This window comes from Notechis scutatus, chromosome 1, assembly GCF_049901735.1.
Source record: "Notechis scutatus isolate UNSWTSFEM ecotype Mainland chromosome 1, rNotScu1.2, whole genome shotgun sequence".
Taxonomy (NCBI): domain Eukaryota; kingdom Metazoa; phylum Chordata; class Lepidosauria; order Squamata; family Elapidae; genus Notechis; species Notechis scutatus.
Window position 1 is genome coordinate 331,622,763 of NC_142009.1, and position 19,657 is coordinate 331,642,419.

The 19,657-nt window shown below is 43.6% G+C and overlaps 1 long non-coding RNA gene across 2 annotated transcripts in view; it reads right to left on the reverse strand.

Annotated features, from left to right (window-relative positions):
- LOC148133542 (uncharacterized) overlaps positions 1 to 14,411 on the reverse strand; it is a 726,392-nt gene extending 711,981 nt beyond the window's left edge. Inside the window, exons 1-3 of one of the 2 annotated variants that reach the window (XR_015746970.1) lie at positions 14,315 to 14,411; positions 13,529 to 13,619; positions 11,871 to 12,727 (exon numbers count right to left, since the gene is read on the reverse strand). This is a non-coding gene — a long non-coding RNA (uncharacterized LOC148133542). Of the gene's footprint in view, positions 1 to 11,870; positions 12,728 to 13,528; positions 13,620 to 14,314 lie in introns of those variants that run through there. The other variant, XR_015746969.1, reaches the window with a different exon arrangement.
- Positions 14,412 to 19,657: the final 5,246 nt, after the last annotated feature.

A 19,657-nucleotide genomic window follows, 5' to 3' on the forward strand; every position in this document is an offset into this window, starting at 1 on the left:
AAAAATTAAAAATAGAAGTCCAGATCAAGATGAAATATAGTTAAAAGATGGGAAGGGAGGGTAACAAGATGTGCAGGGGTTGTGGAGCAAGGGGGGGGGGTCGCTTCTTAATTTGCAGGCCTTCTTTTAGCGGGAGCACAACCCCATCCACAACCATCCCAGAAAGTCACCCTCTCTGGCCTTGGCCCAGGCTGGGACTGTTCCTCCCCAGTGGTGGGATTCAAAAAGTTTTACTACCGGTTGTATGGGTGTAGCTTGGTGGGCGTGGCAGGGGAAGGATATTGCAAAATCCCCACTCCTTCCCCACCCCACTAACCTGCTTTCCAGCTCCGTTCTCCTGTGCAGGGCAACCAAAGGAGACCCAGTAGGATCAGCTGGGACTCGGGAGGCAGAGAATATATGGGGCCAGCCAGAGGTGGGATTTGCCGGTTTTCCGAACTACTCAAAATTTCCGCTACTGGTTCTCTGGGACCTGTCAGAACCTGCTGAATTCCACTTCTGTATCTGATAGCCTCCAGATACCAGGCTAAAATGTCCACTCCGTCTCCTGCTGGATTTAGGGCGAAAATGTCCAGTTCGGCATCATCCGTATATTGGATGCTGCCTCATCCTGAACTGATGGAGGACTCACCCAGCAGCTTCAGACAGATATTAAACAGAATGGTGGGGGGGAGGATTAAGCCCCGTGGGGAACCTATAGTGGAGAACCTAAGGGCTGAGCCCGCTCTTTGCAAATGGGATGGTAGGAGAAACAGAAATGCTTGCAGACAGAGATCTGTGCAGGATCTCACTCCAGCTGTCGAACAGGGAAGCACAGGGACAGATGAAAGGGCTATTTGACCACTCAAAGCTGCAGGAGAGGAAAAGAGAGGAGGGCAGGGGAGGGTGGAGGAGAGTGGGGAGGGTATGGGAGGAGGGGAGGATATGGGAGGAGAGGAAGAAGGGAGGGGAGAAGAGGAGAGGAGGAGAGGAGAAGGGAAAACAAGACTATATTAACAATTAGAGAAGGCTGGGTGGCCTAGAATTTGCAAGATCAGACTGTATACTCATACAAAATAAGGAAAAGGTCATATAAAGTTTAAATTACCAAACTACTGAACTAAGTAGCCTCAAACTAGGTCTGTCATAACCCTGAATGTTCACAACCAGTCATAAGTCAAGGACCACAAGTAGTCCTTGACGTACGATCATAATTGACTCCAAAATTTCCATTGCTAAGCAAGTGAGCTTTGTTCCATTTTATGACCTTTGTTTCCGCCGCTGTTGTGAATTACTGCCATTGTTAACCTAGTCACCCGGTTGTTAAGTGAATCTGGCCTCCCCGCTGACTTTGCTTGATGGAAGGTCGCAAAAGGGGATCACGTGACCCCAGGACACGGCAGCCGTCATAAGTACATGCCAGTTGCCAAGTCTCTGAATTTTGATCACGGGACCATGGAGATGCTGCAACAATCATAAGTATGAAAAAATGGTCATGAGTCCTTTTTCCCCCCCACTGCTGCTGTAGTTTTGAAAGGTCACTAAACGAATGGTTGTAAGTTGAGTCCTCCTTGTAGCAGCATGCAGCAGAAATTAGTTAGCCCAAAGTAAGGAAGACTTAGAGGAACGCACCAGGAAAGTAAAAAGAGAAAGTGAAAAACGTACATTTGATGTTGAAATAGGAAGAAGGCCTCATGCGGTATAGCAGGGTGCTTGGTGAACTCAATGTTGATAGTAATTTAAGTTTTATTTTCTTCTGCGCAAGAACAGATGAAGATAAAAAAACAGGAAGATAAAATCCATGCGCTGGAGAATTCAAGGAGACATTAATCTTCAGGGGAGAAGGCAAGGACAGAACAGACAAGATAATGAAGAGTGAAGATATTTCTGTGACGCCAAAGATCAGAATAATTAAATATAGTGTTCTTGTTGATAATTTATGGCTTTGAAAGTTGAACATTTGAGAAAGAGGATAAATCAGAGGTGGTATTCAGCAGGTACTGACCAGTTCTGGAGAACCAGTAGCAGAAATTTGGAGCAGTTCGGACAACCGGCGAAAACCACCTCTGACTGGCCCCGCCAACCCCAATATATTCTCTGCCTCCCATTGAGTCCCAGCTGATTACAGCAGCATTTGTCAACCTTGGCAGCTTGAAGATGGGTGGACTTCAACTCCCAGAATTCCCCAGCCAGCATGGATGGGGAACACCTAACACTCTAAATCGGGGATGTCCAACCTTGGGAACTTTAAGACCTGGCTGGGGAATTCTGGGAGTTGAAGTCCACCCACCTTCAAGTTGCCAAGGTTGAGAAATACTCAAAGCTCTTCTCCATGCACTCACCAAGGTTAAACCTGACTTGAGTGGCACCACCCTAACTTAATGTCTCCAGCCATTTTTGAGCATTGAATTTAAAATGTGCTTCATATTCTGAACACCAGGTGGCGCCTTCAACCAGTCTTTAAATTTCTTCTTAGTTGTTTTTTTTTGCATTCAGCAAGGTCCAGATTGGCCTTCTAGTCTCTGGGGCTATTCTAGTCGCAACCCTTCAGACGGCCACTAGAGCGCAGCAAAGAGAAACCTAAAACAGACACAGTCATCAAAAATATTGGTGACAGGTAGTCCTCAAGTTATGACCATTTGTTTAGTGACCGTTTGAAGCTGCAATAACACTAAAAAAAACCATAACTTACAACCAGTCCTCACTGGTTAATGACTGTCGTGACATCCCTAAGGTTACATGATCAAAATTTGGGTGCCTAGCAACTGGCATGTACTTAGGGTAGTTGCAACCCCTTGAGGTCACGTGATCACTATTCGTGCCCATCCCAGCCAGCTTCCAATAAGCAGTCAATGGAGAAAGTCGGATTCACTTAGTGACCACATGGTTCACTTAACAACAGCAGCGATGCACTTAACAACCACAGTGACAAAATCAGACGCGACTCACCTAACGATCCTTTTAGCTTAGCAATGGAAATTCTGATCTTAAGGTTTGGAAAAGTTATGCTTTGTGTTGGTCCAAAGGAAATGTTTGTAAATCATCTGTCTGTCCATCTGTCTTACAATTGATATTAAGTTGTGTGTTTATGCAGCCTCTGAGGATGACCTTGAAATTAAATGTTGCTGAAGATCCTAAGATGCATTAACGGAGGGATACAATCAAGATCAAGGGAGGTACTAATGCCACTCTATAAAGCCTTAGTAAGACCACACCTAGAGTCCTGCATCCAGTTTTGGTCACCACACTATAAAAAAGAGGTTGAGACTCTAGAAAAAGTGCAGAGAAGAGCAACCAGGATGATGAGGGGACTGGAGACTAAAACATACGATGAACGGTTGCAGGAACTGGGCCTGGCTAGTCTAGTGAAGAGAAGGACCAGGGGAGACAGGATAGCAGTCTTCCAATATTTGAGGGGCTGCCACAGAGAGGAGGAAGGGGTCAAGCTATTTTCTAAAGCACCCGAAGGCCAGACAAGGAATAATGGATGGAAACTGAACAAGGAGAGATGGAAATAAAGAGAAATTTTCTGACAGTGAGGACAATCAACCAATGAAACTTCCTTTCTGAAGTTGCCTTCAGAAGTTGTTCAGAAAAGCTTCGGAGCTTCATCCCTGGAGGCTTTTCAAGAAGAGACTGGACAGAAATGGTGTAGGGTTTCCTGCTTGGGCGGCGGGTTGGACTAGATGACCTACACAGTCCCTTCCAACCCTGTTAATCTGTAACCTGAAGATGTTTTAAATTGGCATATTTCCCAGGGAGCAGGAATTTGGGGAGGTGGGGGAACAGAGTGAAATCTGATCCCTTCTCAAGATTGTAAAGATCTAGGTTGTAAATCCCCTTATTCAGATCTGTCTTATCTTTGAATGATTCCTTAAATCACTGGTCGTAAATCGAGGACTACCTGTATTGGTTTAGCAACCGTTTGAAGTACAGGTAGTCCTCGATGTACAACCACAATTGAGCCCAAAATTTCTATTGCCAAGCAAGACAGTTGTTAAGTGAGTTTTGACCCCATTTTACAACTTTTTTTGCTACAATTGTTAAGTGGATCTGTCCAGTTGTTAAGTTATTAACACAGTTGTTAAATTGAATCTGTCTTCTCCATGGACTTTGCTTGTCAGAGGTCGTAAAAGGGGATCGCGTGACCCCGGGACACTGCAACTGTCATAAGTACATGCCAGTTGCCAAGCATCTGAATTTTGATCACATGACCATGGGGATGCTGCAACAGTCGTAAGTGTGAAAAATGGTCCTAAGTCACTTTTATCAGTGCTGTTGTAACTTCGAATAGTCTCCAGAGGAATGATGGTAAGTCGAGGACTACCTATAGTGACAGTGCCAAAAAATGTGATTTACAACCAGCTACAATTTATAATTTGGGCTCTTGGCCAGAGGCTCACCCTTGGAAAAGTTGCAGCATCCAGCAGTCCTCTGATCACCGTTTGCAACCTCCCCAGCCAACTTCCAAGACAAATGGGTGAAACCGGATCCACTTAACAACTGCATGACTCACTTAACAACTGTAGGATATTCACTTAACAACCACAGCATAAAAGGTCATAAATCCGGGCACGAATCCCTTAACAATCGCATTGTTCAGCAACAAAAATTCTGGCCACAATTGTGGTCATAAGTCGAGGACTACCTATACTTGTTAGTCCAGCAAGCTACCTATCTAGAGATATCTGTGTCACATTTAAGGATAGATGGCTCTTTAACGAGATTGATGGACGGCTCTTTCCCTCAACAGTAGGTGTTGTTTGGCGGAGAGGAAAATGAAAAGGATCCATCAGTCAGCTTCGCTTACTTCAAGGGTCTTCAAACTTGGCAAGTTAAAGACTTGTGGATTTCAACTCCCAGAATTCCTGAGTTAGCATGACTGGAGGAGGAATTCAGGGAGTTGAAGTCCACAAGTCTTAAAGTTCTCAAGTTTGAAGACCCCCCAGTTTATTTGGCCCACATTAAGATGGTAAGAGATAGCCGAGCATGTTATGGGGTCAGAATCAGTGGTGGGCTGCAAATTTGGTTCTTGAAATACAATCTGGTTTTTGGCCGTTTTTCGGGCTGGTTTTGGACCGAAAAAACAGTCTGAAAACAGCCCGAAAAATGGGTGGGGTGGGGCCAGCCAGCGGTCCAATTTGCTGGTTGTCCGAACTGTGCAGAATCAGAACAACTGGTTTAGGGGAACCGGTCTGAACTGGCAGCATCCAACTTCTGGTCAGAATAAGGCTCAAAAGACAGAGGCAATACAATTCATGGATTTCTTTTACCACCATCATCTGGAAAAGCCTTTTATGTGGTTGCAAAGCCAATCTTTTTAGTAATCTATTGAGTTCTTGTCCCAGAGGTACTTTTTCCAAAAGGCACCTGGACTTTCTTTGTTTTTCCTTGAAGACTTTTCGCATCTCATCCAAGAAGCTTCTTCAGTTCTGACGAAATGGTGGAGGATGGAAGGATTTATACTCCTTGCAGTCCTCTGGTCATTGGCTCTCTTTCTGAGAGTTGTTCAAGCCACTTGGAGGTTCATCTGTGCCCTCAGGGTCACCTGAATATTAAAAATGGACCCTTCTTGGAACTGCTGAAAGGACTGTGTGGTAAACAGCAGACAGGTGGTGTCTTATCCCCCCACCCTCTGTTGAGAGAGGGCTGTTCAATTTTTTATTTTATTTTATTTTACATAGATGGCTTCTTTGACCCCTCTTTCAAGCTTCCTGAAAAGAAAGTCCAGCTGCCTTTAAAAAAAAAAACATCTTTGGGGCACCTGGTTGGCTGAGAATCTCCGTAGACATATTGTTTCTTGGCTTTAAATATTCAGAAACTTGGAAAGCGAATTAATTCAGTAACTAAGGGTGCTGGGCAGAACATAATAAGATCTTCGCTTGCAAACTTGCAGAAAATGTATGTAGACACAAGTCGTTCTCTCTTTCTCCCTCTCTCTCTCCCTCCCTCTGGGTGTGTGTGTGTGTGTTTGTGTGTGTGTGTGTGTGTGTGTGCATGTGTATGCAGAAACCCCCAAGGAAACAAAGATACAGCTGCTTCTTCGCCAGCCCTGCTCACTGCAGTTGCCATGGCAACACTGAAGTCAGATTTGGTTGTTATCATTCCAGAGCCCGCAAAGCTGAGCTGTGCTGATGAATAGCTCGACCAGCTAAAAGCAGAGTTTAATCGGCAGATTCCTCGTCGGGGTGGTCTATATTTTTATATGATCCTGTAATAAGGGTGGCCAATGGATTAAACCCAGAGATTTATCCTTCCTGAGATGGGATGTTATTTGGTACCGGTTTCGGTTGCATCCTTTAAACCAGTATTTCTCAGCTTTGGCAATTGAACAATGTGTGGACTTCAACTCCCAGAATTCCTCAGCTGGCAAACCGGCAAACGTGGACTTCAAGCCCCAGAATTCCCCAGCCGGTTTGCCAGCTGGGGAATTCTGGGGCTTGAAGTCCACGTGTCTTAAAAGTTGCTGAGGTTGCCTTAAACCACTTATCTGGACTTCATATTAGAATTCATCACAGCAAAATTTGCGCTTAATTTTGATTCTTTGCTGTTAATGTCAGGATACAGGCCATTCTTAAAAGACGCATTCTGCCTTTTTTTTTTCTGGTGGTGCTTAAAATGACCAATTTCAAAAAGACCATTTCTGACTTTTTTCTTTCTGAAGTTTCCTGAAACTCAATGGAAAAGGAAAGGATTTTTATATTTTTAAAAAAACACCTTTATTCTTACTTTGCATCAGCTTTACCTTAGGTACCTTCTAGATATGTGAACTTCAACTCCTAAAATTTCCAGTTAGCCTACCATTGCTAAGAATTCTGGGGTTTGAAGTCCATTCCATTGAAGAACACACAAGTGAGGATTATACTCGCAATGCCATTTTTATGGTGTCTGCCAATGAATTATAGACAGAGTGTCCATTCCAGATATACTGATATGAGCAACAGTGATATCAGGGGATTGGAGGCTAAAAAAAAACCAATGGTTGCTGGAATTGGGTATGTCTAATATTTAATGAAAAGAAGAACCAGTGGTGACATGATAGCAGTGTTCCAATATTTGAGGGGCTGCCATAAAGAAGAGGGGGTCAACCTATTTGCCAAAGTATCTGAAGGCAGAACAAGAAACAATGGGTGGAAACTAACCAAGGAGAGAAGCAACCTAGAACTAAGGAGAAATTTCCTGATAGTTAGAACAATTAACCAGTGGAATGAGTTGCCTTCAGAAGTTGTGAATGCTCCATCACTGGACCTTTTTAAGAAGAGATTGGAGAAGCATTTGTCTGAAATGCGATAGGGTTGGACTAGAAGACCTCCGAGGTCCCTTCCAACTCTCTTGTTCTGTTATAATATCCTACCCTGGAAGAGGAGTCATAGAGCAGAACGCTAAGAAGTTGGCAAAACGAACATCCGTGTTTCTCAATCTCAGCAACTTTAAGACGTGTGGACTTCAACACCCAGAATTTAAATTCTTACAGTTGCTGAGGTGGGGTAACATTTTTTTGAAATGCAAACAGTACCACAATTGTACTACAGGCAGTCCTCAATGTATGCTCCCAATTGGAACCAGAATTTCTGTTGTTAAACAAAGTGGTTGTTAACTGAGTCATGACCAATTTTACAATCTTTTTCCCACAGTTGTTAAGAGAATCATTGCAACGGTTAAGTGAATCCTCAGGTCATTGTAAGAGATGACCAGGCTGAGACTGAGGGAGGGGTCAAACGTGCCATTGGTCTCGTGTCCTTTCGTGTCTACAAGAGATCTAGATCCAGCCCACCTTAAATTCCATTCGCTCTTATCTACTGTCAATTTGCTTTAACCATTAGTAATTCAGTCCCAAAAGTGCTTTTTCAAGAGGCAACCAGACTTACTTTGTTTTTCTTTGATGATGTTTAACTTTTCATCCAAGAAGCTTCTTCAATTCTGAAGACAGAACTGAAGAAGCTTCTTAGATGAGAAGCGAAACATCTAAACAGAAAACCCAGAAAATCCAATTTCCTCTTGAAAAAGACCTTTGGGACAACCATGACCTGGATGACTGAGAAACTCCATAGACCAGGGGTGTCAAACTCCCGGTCATGACATATCATGCGCTGGCCATACCTATGCCCAGTTTAGTGAAGGGGGAAAACGTCCCAATACATCATGTGACAACGATGTGAGAACGTGAGTTTGACACCCCTGCCATAGACATTAGGAGTTCAGATTCTTGCAGAGAGTGTTAGCATGCAATCAGCTTCATGTTTATTAACAGCATTCAATAAACTTCTAGTCCCGTGATGGCGAACCTATGGCACAGGTGGCACCCAGAGCCATTTGTGCGGGCATGTGAGCCCCAGCCAAACTTACCTGCACTGCACATGCGCACACCTCCCAGCTGATTTTCGGCCTCCCAGAGGCTCGAGGGAAGCCTCTGCAGCCTTTGCAGGCCAAAAAACAGGACCGTTTCATCACTTCCGTACTTCCGGTTTCGTTACTTCCGGTATTTGGAGGCCGAAAAAGGCCTCAAACCGGCCGAAAATCAGCTGGGAGATGCGTGCATGTGCAGTGGAGGTAAGCGGGTGGCAGTGTGAGTGTGTGTTGCGTGCGCATGCGCAGGGGAGCAGGTTGCATTGCATTGTGGGTGCCAGCACATGCGCACGCTTTTGGCACACCACAACAAAAAGGTTCGCCATCACTGTTCTAGTCTAACCCCCTTGTCCAAGCTCTCCTGCTTAAGCAGCGGGTTGGACTAGAAGACCTCCAAGGTCCATTCCAACTCTGCTATCCTGTTACTCTGTTTTTCTGCTGCTCTGTTATTCTGTTAAATTTATATTCATTTGAACTGCTTTGGCTGCAGATTTCCTGTGCTCGACAATTATTAAGTGAATCCAGCTTCCCCCATCAACGTTGCTTTCGGAAGCCAGCTGGGAAAGTCATAAATGGCAATCACATTCTCCCAGGACACTGCGACTGTCGTAAGTACATGCCAGTGGCCAAACACCTGCTGCAAAAGTGGTGTAAGGTTGGGCTGTAAGCCATGTTTGCATGGCTACTGACACTTCGAATAGTCACTAAATGAAGGTTGAGGACTGTAAGTTGAGGACTGTATATTACAAACCAGATATTCAATACCCTTCCATGCCCCCTTTTTTTCTTTTAACTGATTTCCATCGGACTAGCACATTCCTGTGCACTGTGCTTCATTTCAACGAATGGGAAAACTGAGGTTATCTGTACTACAGGTAGTCCTTGACTTATGACCACAACTGAGCCCAAAATTTCTAAGTTAACCGTATTAAGTAAACTTTGCCCCATTTTATGACTTTCCTTGCCACAGTTGTTGAGTGAATCAGTGCATTGTTAAAGTTAGTAGCACAATTCTTATGTGAACGTCAAGGCTTCCGCATTGACTTTGTTTGTCAGAAGGTCGCAAAAGGGGATCACAAGGGGAGCTGGGGACAGTGCAACCATCATAAATATAGATCAGTTGCCAAGCATCTGGATTTTGATCACAGGGAGCTGTAAGCAGAGGTGGGTATTCAGCAGGTTCTGACCAGTTCTGGAGAACCAGTAGTGGAAATTTTGAATAGTTTGGAGAACCGGCAAATCCCACTTCTGACTGGTGATTTTACAGTATCCTTCCCCTGCCACGCCCACCAAGCAGAACCGATAGTAAAAAAAAAAATTGAATCCCACCACTGTGCAACTAGGCTTTCTTGTTTTGTTTTTTTCTTTGAAAACATTTTGTTTCTCATCCAAGAAGCTTCTTCATTTCTTGGATAAAAAAAGCAAAACGTTTTCAAGGGAAAAAAAAACCAAGAAAGTCCAGCTGCCTTTTGAAAAGCAGCTTCGGGACAAGTGTGACCTGGATGACTGAGAATCTCCATAGACATTTGTCCCAGGCAGTGTGTGTGTGTGTGTGTGAGTGTGAGAGAGAGAGAGAGAGACAGAGACAGAGAGACAGAGAGAGAGATAAATGGCAGCCAGTATCCATATTGTATTTTTATTCCTCCTGTGCCGGAAAACTAGGGCAGGGGGACGGACAAATTGCTCTATTTCGGGAGCAAAGTAGTTGGAGAATTAATCTTGTTCATCGAGTTATCCTTCAGTGGTTTTGCAAGCAATTGCATGTGGCTGCCCTAGTTTGGAGAAGCTGCTATATCTAGAGAATAAGCACACCTTTTCTGTGTGCCCCCCCACCCCCAAAGCCAGATCTCTGCATTCCTAAGTTTGGCTCAACCTATTTTAAAAGCCTTATATGGTCAACAAGATAAACTGAGCAGCTGACCTCAGCTGGAAGGGGGGGGGCGGAGAGGAGGAATGTTCTCCCCTGGGTCCAGTTTTTAAAAACTTTTGTCTCTCCCCTCCCCCTTTTCGAGCTGAAGTTAAGTTTCCCCAGGCAATCCTGCCAAAGTGGACCGGGTTTTCTGAGGGAGGCTGGCACTTGCGAGGGAAGAGAAGATCTCAGAAATCTCCTAATGGGGGCAGTTCATGGTGGGCTGGGCAGCCCCTACTTCCTTGGACTGGGGCAGGAGGAGGAGGAGGAGTGAGGTGGGGGAATGTATGAATGGCAACGGCCATCCAGACCAGCGTTTTCCAACTTTATAAAACTGTGTGTGAACTTGAAGTTCTCTAGAATGCTGGCTGGGGAATTCTGGGAGCTGAAGTCCACGCACCCTAAAGTTTTGAAAAAGGTTTGAAAATCTCTGGTGCAAGTTTTCCATTTGATTCTGTGTATGGGGTCAGGGCCAGCCAAGGATAAAGCCTTGCTTATGAAACCCAACAGGGTATCACCCCTTTTTCACTGGGGCTCTGGAAAAAGACTTCCTTGTTACAGGTATAGAAAAATGCTGCAGGAATCAGCTCATTTTTCCTTCTCCTCCTCCTCCTCTCTCTCCCTCCCATTCCTTCTTGTTTCCTCTTCCCTTCTTTGTCCATATTTTCCTTCTCTTCCTCAACCTTTCCCTCCTATACTTCTCCTCCTCTCCCCTCTTTCTTCCTCATTTCTCCTCCTCCTTTCCCTCCCATTCTTCCTGTCTTCTTCTTCCTCTCCTATTGTTCTCCTTCTCCTACTCCTTTCTCTCCCTTCCCTCCTTCTCTTCCTCCTCTCTCTCTCTCTCTAACCCTCCTCTTCCTCCGCCTGCGCCTCGTCCTCCTTCTTTTCAGCCACTCCTTGGTCCTTGCCTTCAGTAGCCCTGATAGCTTGACTTCCCCTTCCTTCCACTGTGTCACACACATTATATCCAGTTTCTGTTCTCTGTTGTTTCTTCCTTCCTGCCACTTATTCCTGGATTATTTCCTTGCTGCTCTTCATATCTGGGTCTCTTCCTCTTCTAAAATCCTTATGCTGGAGCTCACCCAAGGTTGTTGAGGTCTTAACTCACCTAGAAGGCAAGATTCCTGCTTTCTAATTCCATCTCACATCCAGCCTTTAACGTCCAGTTTTGGCACAACTTCCAAAATTCTTGACTTTTATCCTTGCTAACTTTTTAGCTGTTTGATTTTTTTTACCTTTAACTTGTACGAGTTAATCTTGTTTTTGTTTCAACTATGCTCTTTTAGTCTTCAGGTTGCTGAGGTTGAGAAATGGTACACTATAATCTTTCTTAACAGGAGATGAGAAATGGGGCCAAGACTAGGAGTGGGGTTAATTTTGATGGCTGGCCAGAAGAATTTAGCCATCTGTCCAGACTCAACTCTCAGCGGAGAGTTGGGCTTTTCTGCTAGAAAATCTAGCCACCTAGAATTGCTTTATCAGGGAAATGGGCAGCATATAAATTTAATAAATATATTGTGTGTTTTTTTTCACAACCCCCCTAGTAGGGCGTGTCAAATTTTTCAACTTTCAACTTCCAAACATTAGGGGTACTCAAAAGTTGTGACATGCATTGGGGTTTGTAAAAATATTTTGGTTACTTTAATATAATTTAGATGTGCTTGGTAAGTAACTACATAAATATAACTTTTTAACATTTTGTTTGCTTCATTACCAGGCAAAAAGATAACAACTTGCTGAATGCTCAGAACATAGTTAGCCTGTTAGCAATACAGATAGTCCTCAACTTATGCCCGTAACTGAGCCCGAAATGATGGTTGTAAGTCAAGACATCACGGAACTGGACCCATTTTTCAACATTTTTTGTGACATTAAACAAATGCAGCTTTTATTGAGCAAACACAATGGTCATTAAGCAAATGCTGGGGCTGTTAAACAAATCCATTTTCCCCAATGGGCATATTTTGCCAGAAACCAGAAGTAAACACCTGGAACCAGCAAAAAAAAAGTGCCAAACTGTGGTACAGCCGAAAAGGCGACCAAGTTGTCAAGCACTCAAAATGCGATCATATGTCCTGGGTAGGGTGGGGTGGGGTGGGTATACAGTCATTATAACTTTAAAAATAGAAGCAGATATAGAGAGGGAGGTTTGTTGTAACTTCAAGCAGTCATTAAATGATCAGGTCGTTTAATATCGAAGACTAAATGTAAAGTGTTTTTGGCTGTATGTATCTTAGGGTTTTTTTAAGAGATAAAGCTATTGCACACTTAATAAACTACACTATAATATAAACATAAATAACAGATAAATAAATAACAGATAATCAGAGTTGGAAGGGACCTTGTAGGTCATCTAGTCCAACCCCCTGCCCAAGCAGGAGACCCTACACCATTTCTGACAGATGGGAGTCCAATCTCTTCTTGAAAGTCTCAAGTGATGATGCTCCCACAACTTCCGAGGGCAACTTCTGTTCCATTGGTTGATTGTCCTCACTGTCGGAAAGATAACAGATAACAGATAATCAGAGTTGGAAGGGACCTTGTAGGTCATCTAGTCCAACCCCCCGCCCAAGCGGGAGACCCTACACCATTTCTGACAAATGGCATCCAATCTCTTCTTGAAGGTCTCAAGTGATGGTGCTCCCACAACTTCCGAGGACAAGCTGTTCCTTTGGTTGATTGCTTTCACTGTCAGAAAATTTCTCCTTATTTCCAGGTTGAATCTCTCCTTGTTCAGTTTCCATCCATTATTCCTTGTCTGGCCTTCGGGTGCCTTGGAAAGTAGCTTGACCCCTTCCTCTCTGTGGCAGCCCCTCAAATATTGGAAGACTGCTATCGTGTCTCCCTTGGTCCTTCTCTTCACTAGACTAGCCAGGCCCAGTAACATAACTGTTATATGCAATGTGAAACCAAACAAATTGTGTAACTCACTTTATTGCTATATTTGTTTTATTGTGGTGATGCTGGTAACTACACACCCTGACCTCCATGAGCTTTCCCTGTGCCAAATCAGAAATAGTAAGCCTCTTGGGACAGAAAGCCTAACCCTCTTGTACACTATTTTGTGCGTGGTCAAGCATATAATGAGATATAGGCAGCTTTCAAGCAAGGAAGCAATCCAAGCTAAAGAAGCTTGAGAGAAAGATTTAGGCTGAGGATCTCAAACATCAGGCCTCTGTCATGTGGATAAAAATAGCGAGTAGAGTATTAATGCTCCCAGACAGAATCTGCAAGATTTCAGGTTGCACAGAATGCTTTCTTGGAGGGCGTGCCCCACCTCCTGCCTCGCCTTACCTCATCCCACTTCCATAATAGTCTCTGGATCCACTGGATCCCCCACTTCTAGATTCAAATCTGCTGCCCCCATAATCTCTGCCTCCAGAACCTGGAAGAGTCCTCGACATCCCCAAAAGAGGAAATAATGAATTAAAATATAACCTTTGATTATCTGCATGTTTAAAAATCTTGTTCTTTTTTTTTTGTCGTGCAGGACACAAACTATGCTTGGAAAACAACTGATGCAGTCTCCTCTTGTTAGCATCTTACTCTGAATTTAAGGGACTTATCATGGCTTCCTCCCTGCCGAGATAGTGTATTTAAATTTTTCTCCCCGCGCCGCCCCCCCTCCCGCCCCATGATTATATTGGCATTCCAAGGTTCTGCCTGATGTATTAGTAATGCAAAATCTGCTTGCTAACCCTGATTAAATAAATACAAATGGGCTGAGTATGATGTGCAGTCCTAGAGTTTAAAGCAGGGGTGTCCAACCTTGGCAACTTTAAGACTTGTGGACTTCAACTCCCAGAATTCCTCAGCCAGCAAACCCCTGGTTTAAACCCTCTAAATGATAGCAGGGTTATGATTTGACAAATAAAATGGAGCTTGTTTTTACTGCTCTGATACAAATGCTTTTTTTTGGGGGGGGGGGGGAATCAGCTGTGGCGAGTAAAAGAGGAGGGGGCAGCAGGAGGAAGCAGAAGTCTGTAAAATTAGCATCTAACCATGCCTGGACAGCAGTCCTAATCCCCACCCCACCCCCCAAAAAACAGCAGAAAATATGCTGCAAAGAGTGGTATTCACCCTTCAGGGGCCCCCGCGAGTCCATAACAAACCAGGTACTGGCGCCAGGGCTCTGCTCCTTCCCAACTCCTTCATATGCCAGCTGGCTGGGTGGTCATGTGGGAAGCCCTAATCCTTGGAATCCAGGAATCCAGCCTCACCCAGACTTCCTGTAGCCTGTTCTATAATCAGGAGGAGAAGGCCAGAATGGATTTGCTCAATCAGAGTGGAGAAGGCAGCCCAAGGCATCTTTTCTGTCCCTTTGAAACCACAATTGACCCGTTGTGTTTCCTGGTTTGGCTTATCTTCTTCCTCTCTCCTCCTTTCGCACGCTGCCAGTTAGGTCTGTACATTAATTTACGCAGAGCAGGGAGGAAAGGGGCCATTGAAAAGCTACCCCCTCTCTATCTCCCGTTTAGCCGTTTTTACTCCAGCTTTCATACTAGAAAGAAGAAGGAAGAGAAAACATTCCAGGCCCTTAACTTCAAACGGACAGTGGGTGGCTTTTTTTTGGGTGGGGGGGAAATAGTTCAGAAGCAGAAGCTGGATCACATAAGGGATACCCCAATAATGCAGGTTCCTATCTTTCTTTTAAATCAGCCTTTTGTTAAGACCTACAAAGACAATTATTTACTTTTGGAAGCAAAATTGCAGCAGCCTTGGTTCTCCAGAGGCTGCTGAAGAACAATTTCCGGGATGCCTGGAACTGGCCTTGCTGGCTTGGCTCTCTAGCCATTGTATCCTATTTACTTGGGGGAGGGGAGGGGGCAGGATTTATTTCTTCTCCAAGAAAGGACACTATAATCTAGAGGATTGCTTAAGATTCCCAGAAAACGGGCTGGGTTTAGCTAAAATAAGGCCAAACTCTTGGTAGTTTTCAGTGGGATGTAACACAAACAGAGTCACTGAGCCGTTTTAGCACAAATGGTGGGGTTTAACATATTGTGGGAAGTGGGTATATAGGAAGGGAGTCTGAAAATCTCTCAAATCTAGAAAAATCTGTATTATGTATGAAGAAGAATGTATCAGTATCCAATACTGTTGTTTTGCTATGTAGTTTTCAAAAGTTTATAAACCTGCTAGCCACCCAGAATTGTTACAGTGAGATAAGTGGTTATATAAACTGAGCACATAAATATAAGTAGTCCTTGACGTATGGTCACAATTGAGCCCAAAATTTATGTTGCCGAGTGAGAAATTTGTTAAGCGAATTTTGCCCCATTTTATGACTTCCTTGCCACATTTGTTAAGTGAATCACTGCAATTGTTAAGTTAGTAACACAGTTGTTAAGTGAATCTGGCTTCCCCATCAACTTTGCTTGTCAGAAGGTCACAAAAGGGGATTACATGACCTTAGGACATTGCAACCGTCATAAATATGAACCAGTGGTCAAACTTCTGAATGTAAATCACAGGACCACGGGGATACTGCAATGGTCATGAGTAAAAAATGGTCTCAAGTCACTTTTTTCAGTGCCATTGTAACTTTGAACGGTCACTAAGCAAAATGTTGTAAGTCAAGGACTACCTGTATTATAGGGTTATTTGGACTGCTGGTGTTTCAGTTTCCTGGAGGCACAGGTGAATATTTTAGACCAGGGGTGTTCAACCTTGGCAATTTTAAGACTTGTGGCTGAGGAACTCTGGGAGTTGAAGTCCACAAGTCTTAAAGTTGGCACGGTTGGACACCCGTTTTAGACAAAAATCACAATTCTAGGGCTATACTTCTAGAGTAGGATATTGTAATAGAACAAGAGAGTTGGAAGGGACCTTGGGTGTCTTCTAGTAGTCCAACCCACTGCTTAGGCAGGAAACCCTATACCACTTCAGACAAATGGTTATCCAATCTCTAAGGTCAGGGCATATTTATTCCTGGTGAATTCTTACAAATGCACATATAACTGTTCATTTGTTAGACCAAACATCAGGATTCCTCAAGAGCAGATATGAGGCCACTGATAATACAGTAATTTTCCTACTCATTTGCCACTCACTATACCTTGGAAACTTTAGCCTAGATTTTTACTGGACTCGTATAGGGCCCTCTGTGTAACCTACCCTAGGAAAAGAGCTTCCAGAGTAATATTCCTTAGCATTGGCAACTTTAAGACATATGGGCTTCAACCAGAGAGCGCAAAGTGATTCTTAGTGCACCCTGAATATAACTGAATGAGCTGTTCTAAATAAATATTTTGAACCACAGCACAAAGGGGAATGAGTGATATCAGATGCCTTATGACACAAACAACATCTGTCAGTAGACATCGATTAAAATATATTGCATTCTCTCCTTTCCCATCACAATTCATTTAATTTATCTCAAATGACTGTTTTGTGGGGAAAAGATGAGGAATATTAGGTATATTTGCTGTCTTGATTTATTTATAAGAGTACTAAAGTTGGGATAAAAATCTAATATATCAAACACCACTGGCAACACTCAAGGACTGCAGAATACCACCCTATTGTCTGAAGGGATAGTTCTTGTGCATTGAAGGAAGTGGCTTTTGCTGAACAGGAAACCACGGTTTCCACCTCTGGGCTTTCATGGTAGGGAATGACTTTATATGATGCCTCATGTACACAATGATATCCTGAGACACCTGAAGCTATCATGGCTTGAACTGAATAACAGATTGTTAGTTGGAAGGGAACTTTAAAGGTCTTCTAATCCAATCTCTCACTCAAGAAGAAGCTATACCATTTCAGACAAATGGTTGTCCCATCTCTTCTTGAAAACCTCCAGTGTTGCAGCAGCACCCACATTTATTGTTGGCAAGCCATTCCACTGATTAATTGTTCTGTCAGGAAATTTTTCTTTAGTTCTAGATTGCATCTCTCTTTAATGATCTTCCACTTGTTACTTCTTTTTTCAGGTACTTTAGAGAATGGATTGTCCTCTTATTTCTGACAGCCCCTCAACTATTAGAAGACTGTTATCATGTCACCCCTAATCCCTTCTGCTTGTTTAGGCATACTTAGTTCCCTCAATTGGCCCCCATCTTCACCCGAATCTTCAATAGATCACTAGAAATGTGCTATGTTCCTTCCTGCTTCAAACGTTCTACCATCATCCTCGTGCCAAAGAAGCCCTCCATCAAGGAGCTGAATGACTACAGACCAGTTGCTCTAACATCTGTAGTTATGAAAATTTTTGAAAGGCTTGTGTTGTCCCACCTGAAAACCATCACGGATCCGCTGTTAGATCCCATGCAGTTTGCATACCGAGCAAATAGATCGACAGATGCTGCTGCTAACATGGCTCTGCATTACATCCTACAACACCTTGAATCTCCAAATACCTACGGCAAGGGTCCTCTTTGTAGACTTCAGTTCAGCATTCAATACTATCATTCCAGACACTCTTCTAAGTAAATTAAACCAACTAGCGGTACCTGAACACACTTGTAAGTGGATCATAAGCTTTCTAACAGACAGGAAGCAATAGATGAAGCTAGGCAGAATCACATCCGATACCTGTACAATCAGCACAGGGGGGCACCCAAGGCTGTGTGCTATCTCCACTTCTCTTCTCCCTATATACCAATGACTGCATCTCAAACTATCCATCTGTTAAAATACTGAAGTTTGCTGATGACACAACAGTGATTGGTCTCATTCAAGAGTCTGTCATCTGCACCTCTATCACTGTCTGGTTTGGTTCTGCAACCCAACAGGACAGACACAGATTTCAGAGGGTAATTAGGACTGCAGAAAAAAACAATTGCTACCAACCTGCCTTCCATGGAGGACCTGTATACTGCATGAGTCAAAAAGAGGGCTGTGAAAATATTTACAGACCCCTCACATCCCGGACATAAACAAACTCCTTCCCTCAAAATGACACTATAGAGCACTGCACACCAGAACAGCTAGACACAAGAACATTTTTTCCCCAAATGCCATCACTCTGCTAAACATATAATTTCCTCATCCCTGTTCAACTATTTACAACGTGTACACTACTATTATTGTTAATCTTCTCACCACTCTTTATCACCCATCCCCTCCCACTCGACTGTTTCCTCGTATGATTTGATTGTTGATTGTACCCTATGACTATTATTAAGTGTTGTACCTTGATTCTTAACGAACGTACCTTTTCTTTATGTATACTGAGAGTATTTACACCAAGACAAATTCCTTGTGTGTCCAATCACACTTGGCCAATAAAGTATTCTATTCTATTCTATTCTATTCTATTCTATTCTATTCTATTCTATTCCATTCCATTCCATTCCATTCCCTTCTATTCTCAACCATTGGTCATAAAAGTTTCCAGACTTCTAATCATCTTTGTTGCTTTTCTCAACTTTTTTTTTACATTGTGGTGACCAGAACCAGACATAATATTCCAAGTGTGACCTTACTAAAGCAGTATGTACTAATACTAGCAGTATGTACTCCTGAAATACTAATACTTCAGGTCAGGAGATCTTGATACTATTCCTGTGAATGCAGTCAAGGTTTGGCATTGGCTTTTTTGGCAGCTGCAACAGCTAGCAAGCTATCATTGTAGGCCCATTAACACAGCTACAGGGTTAGTGTCCAGCTGGGATAGGTTCCCAGGTGGAATATTAAGTCAAAATGAGCCATGTGGTTTATCCACCCGATTCGGCTTTTGGGTTTGGTTGCAAATCTGGCCGCCGGTTATAAACCGCTTTCGAGGCGAAGCTGAAGGGATTGTCCTTCCTCCCCCACAGTAAAATGCATTAGGAGCGCTTTAACAGTTTATAACGGCTTTTTTTTTTTATTGTTTCGTGTACGTTAGTGAGGTGTCTTCACCCTACGGATTGCGGTCTCGAGGGCCGCGAACCTTCTCCAAGATGGCGCTCGACTCCCGCCTTTCCCCTCCCCCACCCCAGTCGAAGCAGTCCTCTTTGTCTGCTGCAGCAAAGCGGCGCCGCATTGCCGACAAGCGCGGGAAAGTAGGTCGTTAGTGCAACGCCCATTTTTTTCCGGGTGACCATCTACTGCAGCTGTTGGGAAAAAAGGATGGAGAATGTTAACCAATCAGCTTGCGAGAGGCGAATTGGGGCGGCTTGTTGCCCTTACCAACCAATCGTATTAGTTCTCGTTCACCCAATCACGTCTTTCTTTTTGTGACTCATGAGGCCACGTGACAGCGAACAGAAGAGGGCTTTTTTCTTGCAGTGACTTTCACTACCCCACCTCCTTTTTTTGTTATGAATATTTAATGAAACGCTAACCAATGGGAAGCGTTGCTTCTGATTACCTCATGCCTGCGGAACGTGCGGAGTGAAGAGTTGGTCCCGTTTTTACAAAGCGAGTTATCTGCATATTCATGAAGTAGGCGGTCTTCATAGAAGGTATATAAGGAGAAGCGCGCGCAAACCGCCCAAT